Source organism: Pteronotus mesoamericanus, unplaced genomic scaffold, assembly GCF_021234165.1.
Source record: "Pteronotus mesoamericanus isolate MK-2021 breed Mesoamerican mustached bat unplaced genomic scaffold, CSHL_Meso_final contig_90, whole genome shotgun sequence".
Classification (NCBI taxonomy): domain Eukaryota; kingdom Metazoa; phylum Chordata; class Mammalia; order Chiroptera; family Mormoopidae; genus Pteronotus; species Pteronotus mesoamericanus.
This window is the reverse complement of record NW_026555277.1, coordinates 1641510-1649819: the sequence shown is the minus strand read 5'-3', so window position 1 is coordinate 1649819 and position 8310 is coordinate 1641510.

The window sequence follows — 8310 nt, the reverse complement described above, 5'->3', positions numbered from 1 at the left end:
TTCCTTATGAACCTCTCTTCAGGCAAAATACAGGGAGATCTTTGAGAAAAGGCTTCAGAAAACATAACTTAGAGTTCCCTTAACATTCTATACACTCTCTTCTGAATGGACTCCACTTATATGAGTTTCAGAATAGAGCCTGATGTTCCTGTTTTGGTCTTACTCCTCTACCACAGATGTGCTCCTTTGGACTCAACTAGCACATAATGTGAGAACAGACTCTCTACCCTTCCCCCCATTCATTACCCTCTAAGGTAGCGATTTGCAACTGGTGTGCCACAAGAATTTTTAAAATATGCAATACCTGACTACTTAGGGGCACAGACCTCTTTTCTCTTAGATTGTCAAATAGAAAACAGTGACAACAGCCAGCACACCAATAGCCATCTGATGTGAATGAATCAAAATTATATTTACTCTTCTGTCAGATCAGCAAAAACATTTTTTGGTGTGCCACAGAATTTTAGTAATTTGTTTACATGTTCCATGAGATGAAAACGGTGGAAAGTCACCGCTCTGAGGGAATGGAAGTTTCCTGCGCTTCAAGGAAACATGAGGACAGGGGGATAAGGATGGCTCTCCCATAGGGAGAACTGCCCGGGACTTTTTAGTTTTAAATCCCTTTAATACATTCTGCCTTGTAAACATATCCGATCAGTGGGGGCTAAACTATAGGGTGGATAAGAACCATCTGGAACTTTTCAAAAAATATATGCCTCAGGCCCCACTACACTTTTAAATCGAAATTCATTTCTGAATGTGATAACAGAGGGTGACAATATTGGGGTCCAAGAATGGTGGGGTCTTCTGAGGGTGTTTGGCACACATCTGGGCTCGCTAATTCAGCTCAAGTTGCCTTAGCACAATCAGAGAGAGGCACCTTCGGGCTGTCACGCACATACACTGTTGTTGCACACTTAAACACGCTGCAATCAAAAAGAGACCGGTTCCATAAAGGGAGTGTAGTTAATATGCAGTAGGCGGGTGAGCCCTCGAACCCTCTCTGCCTCTGTCTCCTCACTCATTCCTCCCTCCTCTGCTCCCTCGTGCATTACATCCTGATCACAGGGTGTCCCTCCAGATTTTACTCTTTGCCTGATTGTGACTAATTACCACCACTTTAAAACTGGCAGAAGCACCCAGACATTTATCTTCCAGCATCTGGAAGCTGAAGCTGAACAGTTGGCTCTTATTCTTGAGGTTTCTGGCTCACCCACCATCTTAAAATTGCATTCTACTTCATGATTGGATATGATTAAGAAGGGCTAATAAGTCCATTCTGTTCTTATGGTTTGTTTTTTGTTTTTTGTTTGTTTGAAGCAAATTAGCTTACTCTCACTTTGCTGTATCTACCTCGATGTGCTCATAGAAATAAATGTGTACCTTCTGGAGACCACCATACACTTAAACAAAGAAAAATAACCACAGTGCCTTTGGAGGACATTTGGTCACAGACGATTCCAAGCCAACAAGTGGCACATCCTGCTATTACTCTGGGCCAGCAGGTCCCTCTGCATTTTTTTAAACAAAATATTTCTACATCTTCTACAAAGATATCGGGAACACACTGTCAAGCAACATGACAAACCCACTCTGTCACTTGAGTGCTACTGGGAGACAAGAAGTCTTTTCACACTGAATGCGCTAAATGTCTGTCCCAGTGTCCACCAGGGGAGATCTTCCCTTTTCAATGTCCCAGCTGATAGCCATTCCACCCTCCAAAGCACAGCCCTCCGTTGACCATAAGGAGCACGCTTCCATCCTTCAAGTGCACGTCTTCAATTTGAGGAGCACAGAAGGAAGAAACGTGTGGTGAGTTCGTGTGTATAGGATGCAATGGTGCGCCAAGATGGCGGCGGCATGGGTGTGCGTGGGAGAAGATAGACGGCGCGTAGACAAAGCATAGAGGTGGGCCTGCTGCCTTCCGAGCAGTTGACTTGGGTTCCGTTTCTGGCCACGGCACCAGGATACTACACAGGGCTTGCCAGAGCTAAGCTCCTGGGTGTAGATCCAACTGGAGGAGGAGGAGAGAGTGAACCTCCTATTGGTGATTGGTCAGCCTCCTAAGGCTGACATGGAGAATGTGGCTGGAGCGTCGGGGCCTGTGGGGTTCCCTGACATGCCCTGAGGCGATGACTGGACAGGTCACCGGAGAAGATCTGTATCCTCAGAGGCCAGCCTCTCACAAAGCGATAGAAAATCTCAGAGGGGCTGAGACATGGAAGCTGTTTTTTTTCTCCAAGTGTCACCGGTCAGAAGTCGTTCCTCCTTTCACAGGGAGAAATGAGAAAGGGAGTAAAATGCGAGACAGACGTGTCCCTCCATTCACTGCGCTGTAAGGGGAGAGAAGTTTCCTCCCCTGCAAGGAACAAGGAGGAAGCGGGATAAGCATTGCTCTCCAGCAAGAAGAGCTGCCCAGGACTTTCTAGTTTTAAGTCACTTTAATGCATTCTGCCACATAAATATATCTGATCAGTGGGGGCTAAACTAGAGGGCAGATAGAATCACCTAGAAGTAATGAAAAAACAGATCCCCCAGGTACCACTATATTTTAATAAGTACGCCCAACCCCCACACCCTTTATTTTTTTTAAACAAATGTAAGTGTTGGAGCTTCATCCTTTAATAATGACTTCATGTGCTCTTTTATGTGAATTCTTTTCCTACTAACAGTGCTTACTGAGTTCGTGAATGCTGTGTTACAGAATCACATGCAACGTTTTGTGATTCAGAAGCATATCTGACCACAGGACATGCTTCTGCTCACCCAGTGTTCCTGCAGTTACATTTGTGTGTGGACAGCAGCATTTAAATTTACAGGGAGCCCTGGCTGGTGCGGCTCAGTAGATTGAATGCCGGCCTGCAAACCAAAGGGTCACCGGTTCTATTGCCAGTCAGGGCACATGCCTGGGGTGCAGGCCAGGTCTCCAGGACAGGGCACATGAGAGGCAACCACACATTGATGTTTCTCTCCCTCTCTTTCTCCCTCCCCCCTCTCTAAAATTAAAATAAATAAAGTGTTTTTAAAAAAATAAAATTACATGGGGACCTTAAATACAAAGATGACCCCAAAAGTCCGCAAAAATACTTAGTACTTAATGCGCAGGATTAAGTGCAACAAAGTAAAGCCTGATTCTCTAACCAAGGCCTTTGCTTTCTGCCTGAAATATCATGATCAGCATGTTCTGTCTTCTCCTTTGAAAGTGATTGTCTTCTCCCATTCGCTTGGTTGCCTTTTTGTTTTGTTGATGGTTTCTTTTGCAGTGTAGAAGCTTTTTAGTTTGACATAGTCCCACTCATTTATTTTTGTTAAGCAAAATTAAGTCAGATGGAAAAAGCGAGAAACCATATGATTGCACTCGTATGTGGGATATTATACTAAAAACAACAAACAAACAACAAACAAACAAACACACTCACAGGCACAGACACCAGCATGGTGGTTATCAGAGGAGAAGCGGGTGGGGCGTGGTGGGAAAGGGTAAAGGGGGTCACCATTCAAGGTGATGGAGGAGACTTGGCTTTGGGTGGTGAACACACAATGCAATACACAGGTGAAGTATTATAGAACTGTATACTTGAAACCTGTATAATTTTATTATGCAAGGTTGCCTCAGTAAATCTAATGAAAGTAAGTACAATGTAACTGTCATTACTTTCGAGGAGCATTCGCCAGTAGGAATCTCTGTGATGATGGGATCTCTGTGTTATATTTGCGTTCTCTGCTATGAGAACCACTAAGACACCTGCGGCTGCTGAGTGCTTGAATGTACACAGTGCAGCTACAGAACTGAATTTAAAGATTTAATCTCATGTCAACTAATTCAAGTCAAAATTTAAGCAGCCGTATTTTGCTGCTTGGTACCATATTGGAGAGCAAAGCCTTAGGGTATGTTTGTTAAACAGCAGGTTGAAATGCCTTAATAGGTTCTGAAAACAATTTCATGCTTTATGTCAGCATGTTATAACATTAATTAAAATAGTATAGCTATGGAAAACATGTTTTGTGTGCTGAAACAATAAGTGCAACTTGGGGGGTGACTCCAAGAAGAGGCGCGCGAAAGCTGCAATGCTATTTTTGTGTTTGCAAGGGCAGAGCGGCCAGCGAGAAACGATGTGATCATAGCTCCTCCTTGAGGTTTGGTGGCAAAATTTCAAGTAGGGGAAGACAGAAAGGGAATGACAGGGTGAACGCGAAGGAACGCACTAATTTCCTCATAATGTTTGCACACAATACTTTTCCCTTCTTCATACAATCCTCAAACACAGGCCCGTCGGTGCCAGCCTTCCAGAACTTAGACCGGCCACTGCACTCCTGGGTCCCAACGAGCACTTGCGTTAGCGCGCAGAACCTGTTATGCGACCCTCTTGCCTACATTCCCATTGAGGTTTTTTGGAGGTGACCCCTTTCATGGGGCCTGCTTTCCCTGAGAGCTCAGAAGCTGCCTTTGAGAGTAGCTGTTAATGAGGTGGTTAATATTGCACATCTCATTATGTAGAGAGTGTAATTATTAAATCCTCAGAATCTATTATCTGCAACACAAATAGAGAAGTATGACAACTCTGCTGAAAATGATGATATTGTGGTTGACCGATAAGATCTTTTTGTGGTTGTTACTTACTTATTTAGCAATTCTATCAGAGAATGTGGGGGAGCGAGCTGAGGAGGGAAAAGGAGATGCCATGGGGAATGAAGGAAAATTGTTTTCTTTATTGAAGTTTAATTTACAATGAAAGAAAAGAATTTCTGTTAAGTGTTCCATGAGATGAGTTTTGACAGTTGTAGAAAAACATGTAACCACCAGCCAAAACAAGATAACCAACAATTCCACCGACCCAGAAAGTTCCCCTCTGCTCCCGCCTTAATTCCCACTTTGGCACAGCTTACCAACTGTTTGCACCAGAGACCAGCATTTCTCCACTTTTGGACTTCAAATAGGACTCATGCACCACCTACTCTATATGTCTGGGGCCTTTGCTCAGTGTAATGTTTTTCGATACATTCCTGTTGCTCCATAGATTGGTAATTTGTTCCTTTTTATTGCTGAGTATTCCATTCTGTGAATGGGCCACCATGTGTTGTTCTCATCTTCTCAGTTTGTGTTTTTTACTTTTTTAAAAAGCTTCCATAAACACTTTTGCGATTTCGTGATTATGCATTTTCATTTTGCTCAAGTAAATACATAGAGGTGGAATTTTTGAGTCATTTAGTAAATGTATGTTTAACTTCATGAGAAATGGCTGAAAAGCTTGCCACAGGGACTCCCAGCCCAGAGAAAATCTGCCCCTCAGGTAGGAGCACGCGCATTCAGGACACCAGACCTTTGTCAGGTAGATGTATGATTACTCGGTGCTCTGAGACTCTCCTATCCATTTTATTTGTGTCCTTTGATGAGTTAACTTTTTAAACTTTGCTGAAGTCAAATATATAATGATTTTCTTCCCTTGCAGTTGATGTAAGATCATCATTATTTCTTACCTAAATATTCGATAGAATTCACAGGTGAAACAATCTGGGCTTGGAATTTTCTTTGGGGAAAGTTTTTAATTACGAATTCAATGTCCTTAACAGATATTGGACTATTTGCATTTCCTATTTCCTCTTCTATCAATTTTCAACATTTGTGTTTTTAAAGAAATTTGGCCACTTCATTAAAACTATTGAGTTTGTTGGCCTAAGGTTTTAAAGACCATTTGTGTGCCCTTTAGTGGGTGTAGGTCGCGTGACAACCTGCTTTGTGGTCCCTCCTTCTTGGAACACCCGTGACAGGGAAACCGCCAAAGTCCTGCTCTGGGTGGACATGTGCTCATTTTCCTTTGTGTTGAAGTGCAAGCTAAGATTTTATTTTTCTCTCTTAATTATTCTTGGTGACAAATCTTTCGTTTGATTCCTATCACCCCCCCTCCCCCCTGGCTCTCACTGATGAGGTGAGATGTGCTGTGTGTGTGGCGTGCGGTGCAAAGGTCTTGGGGCCTGAAGATTAACCCGTGGTCTTCAACATTTGACTGTGGGGGGCAAGAAGGGAGGGAGGGAGGGAGGAAAGAAGGAGTATTCTTTCAAACCCCTTGCATTTAACTAAAATACTCTTTTTGCATAAAAAAATTACCACCCCCCTTTTCCAATGTTCTAGACAAACACCTATAAAACATTTCCATAACTGGGTCAAATTCAATATACAGGGGGCAACTTTTTTGAAAATGCACTTTTGTTTCCAGACAAGTAATGGTACCTGATGAATTACATGCCCTGAGTTGTTGCTTTCAAAAATACAATCATTATTTTTCTTGTTTTAATTTAATGTTTATTGTATTTTTTCGATTACCATTTAGTCCCCTTCTACCCTCCTCTCCCCAGCAATCCCCACACTGTTGCCCGTGTCCCTGAGTCCTTTTTCCTTTGTGCTCAACCCCTCTGCCCCCCACCTCCCCCTCCACCACCCATTGCTGCCATCCTGCTCTCCATCTATTTTGAAAGCCCCTTTTAAGCCTGTGGTCTTCATTGGTGAAGACTGACAATGTCTGCTATTCACGTGGACTCCCCAAACTCCCCACCTCAGCATGGGGCTGTGAGACCCCTCCTATCCGGACCCATAATAAGTATCCTGTGAGTTAACCATTTGATGATTCTCTCTAAAAGGGAATTTATGATATTGTGTTTTATTTATCCATTTACCTTTGGACTTCCTAACTAAACTATGAGTTGAATATGGACAGACGACATATTTTACTCATTTTCTTATTTTTAATGCCTAACCTTGTATGTAGTACATAAAAAGAGCTCAATATTTTATATTAGTAAATGAAGAAATTATACTCACTTGATACTACTTTTTTCAGTTTTATCACTTTTTAATAAATGAAAGCGAATTATCCTAGATTTGAATTAGGTAATATCTGAAAGGCATAGGCCACGGTAGTCCTCCCAATCAAGACATGGAGCCTGAGCACTTGGGTTTAAATTGAGTTACATTAACTGAAATGACACATATTTAATGATTTTTTTAATATCACCAGTGGCCTCAGGACTTTTAACACTTGTACCCCTTCTACCTCAATTTTCTGAGAATTTCCTGTGTCTCACTTACAAACAAAGTCCTCCAGACCAGTAGGTGGCAGACTTGAATGTACGGACGTCCTGGAGGTCTTGTTAAAACGCAGGCTTAGGTCAGGGGGAGGGGCCTTACCATCTGCATTTCTGACAAACTCCCAGGTGATGCTGTTATTATCAAATCTTGGACCAAACTTGCAACAGTAAGGCTACACACCACAGTACATGGTAAACACTAAGGTTTTTCACCGTTGTTTGAGTTCAAGTAGAATCAACCTCCTCCATGGCAACGCAGAAAGCCGTGTGCATCCATCCGGTCCTCTGAACACAGCGGGTGGCTTCAAGCCTCAAACACATTTCTCCTAGGCCATTTAAAAGAAATTTTCTAATGGTTCTAAGATTGGAATCTGAACTTTCAGTCAGGTAATTGATGTTTTAATGAAAAATAAAATAAAACCCCGCTGGAATTTGACCTTTTCTGCGTTTCATAAAAATGCAGTTTGTTCAAGTCTAAAATTATGAGATGCTTTGAATTAAAACATGCCATCTAGATATCAGTAGCACATCAAGAGCTCCTAGACTACCTTGATCTTTTTTGATAGTGCTTCTGTAATTTAAAATATGATATTACTTCTGTAATTTTTTTAAAAATGAAGCCAACAGTCCCACTGAAGGAAATATACACAAAATGATTGACCCAGGAAGAACAGAATGTCGGAGCTCTGCTGAGTAAGAGAGCGGGCTTGAGCAGAAACGCAGGCTGAGGATATTCTGTTTGCTGGATGCAAAGTATGAAGCAGGTGACCACACCGCCGCAGTGCTATTTTGACCTCACTGGCCTGAAAGCTAAATTTACAAGTGGGACAAAGGCTGTCTGATTTTGCACATGAAGACAACGCCAAACCACCAAACGTGGTGTTTGAGAAGAAGGATGGAAGGGGCAGACAGAAACGTGGGTGAAGGGGAAAGAGCTGAGTGTTTGACTCCTTTTTGATCTTATCTTGTCAATGCAACATCTAGGACTGACTTTCCCAGAGAGTCCTCAGTGAAAGCACAAAGACTGTTGCAATAACTTCCGTAGGGTTAACAGGATTTTGAGAAGGGGCCATAGACTGAGAAACGGTGGACCAGAACCAAGGGAGAGAACGTTCTTGCCTGGAAATTAATTTGTTGAAAAATTAGCATAGCCAAAGAGATTTTTGAGATTTGGGGTTGGACTCCTCATTATCATGAACTAAAAACACCTACTGTTTGGGAGTACTA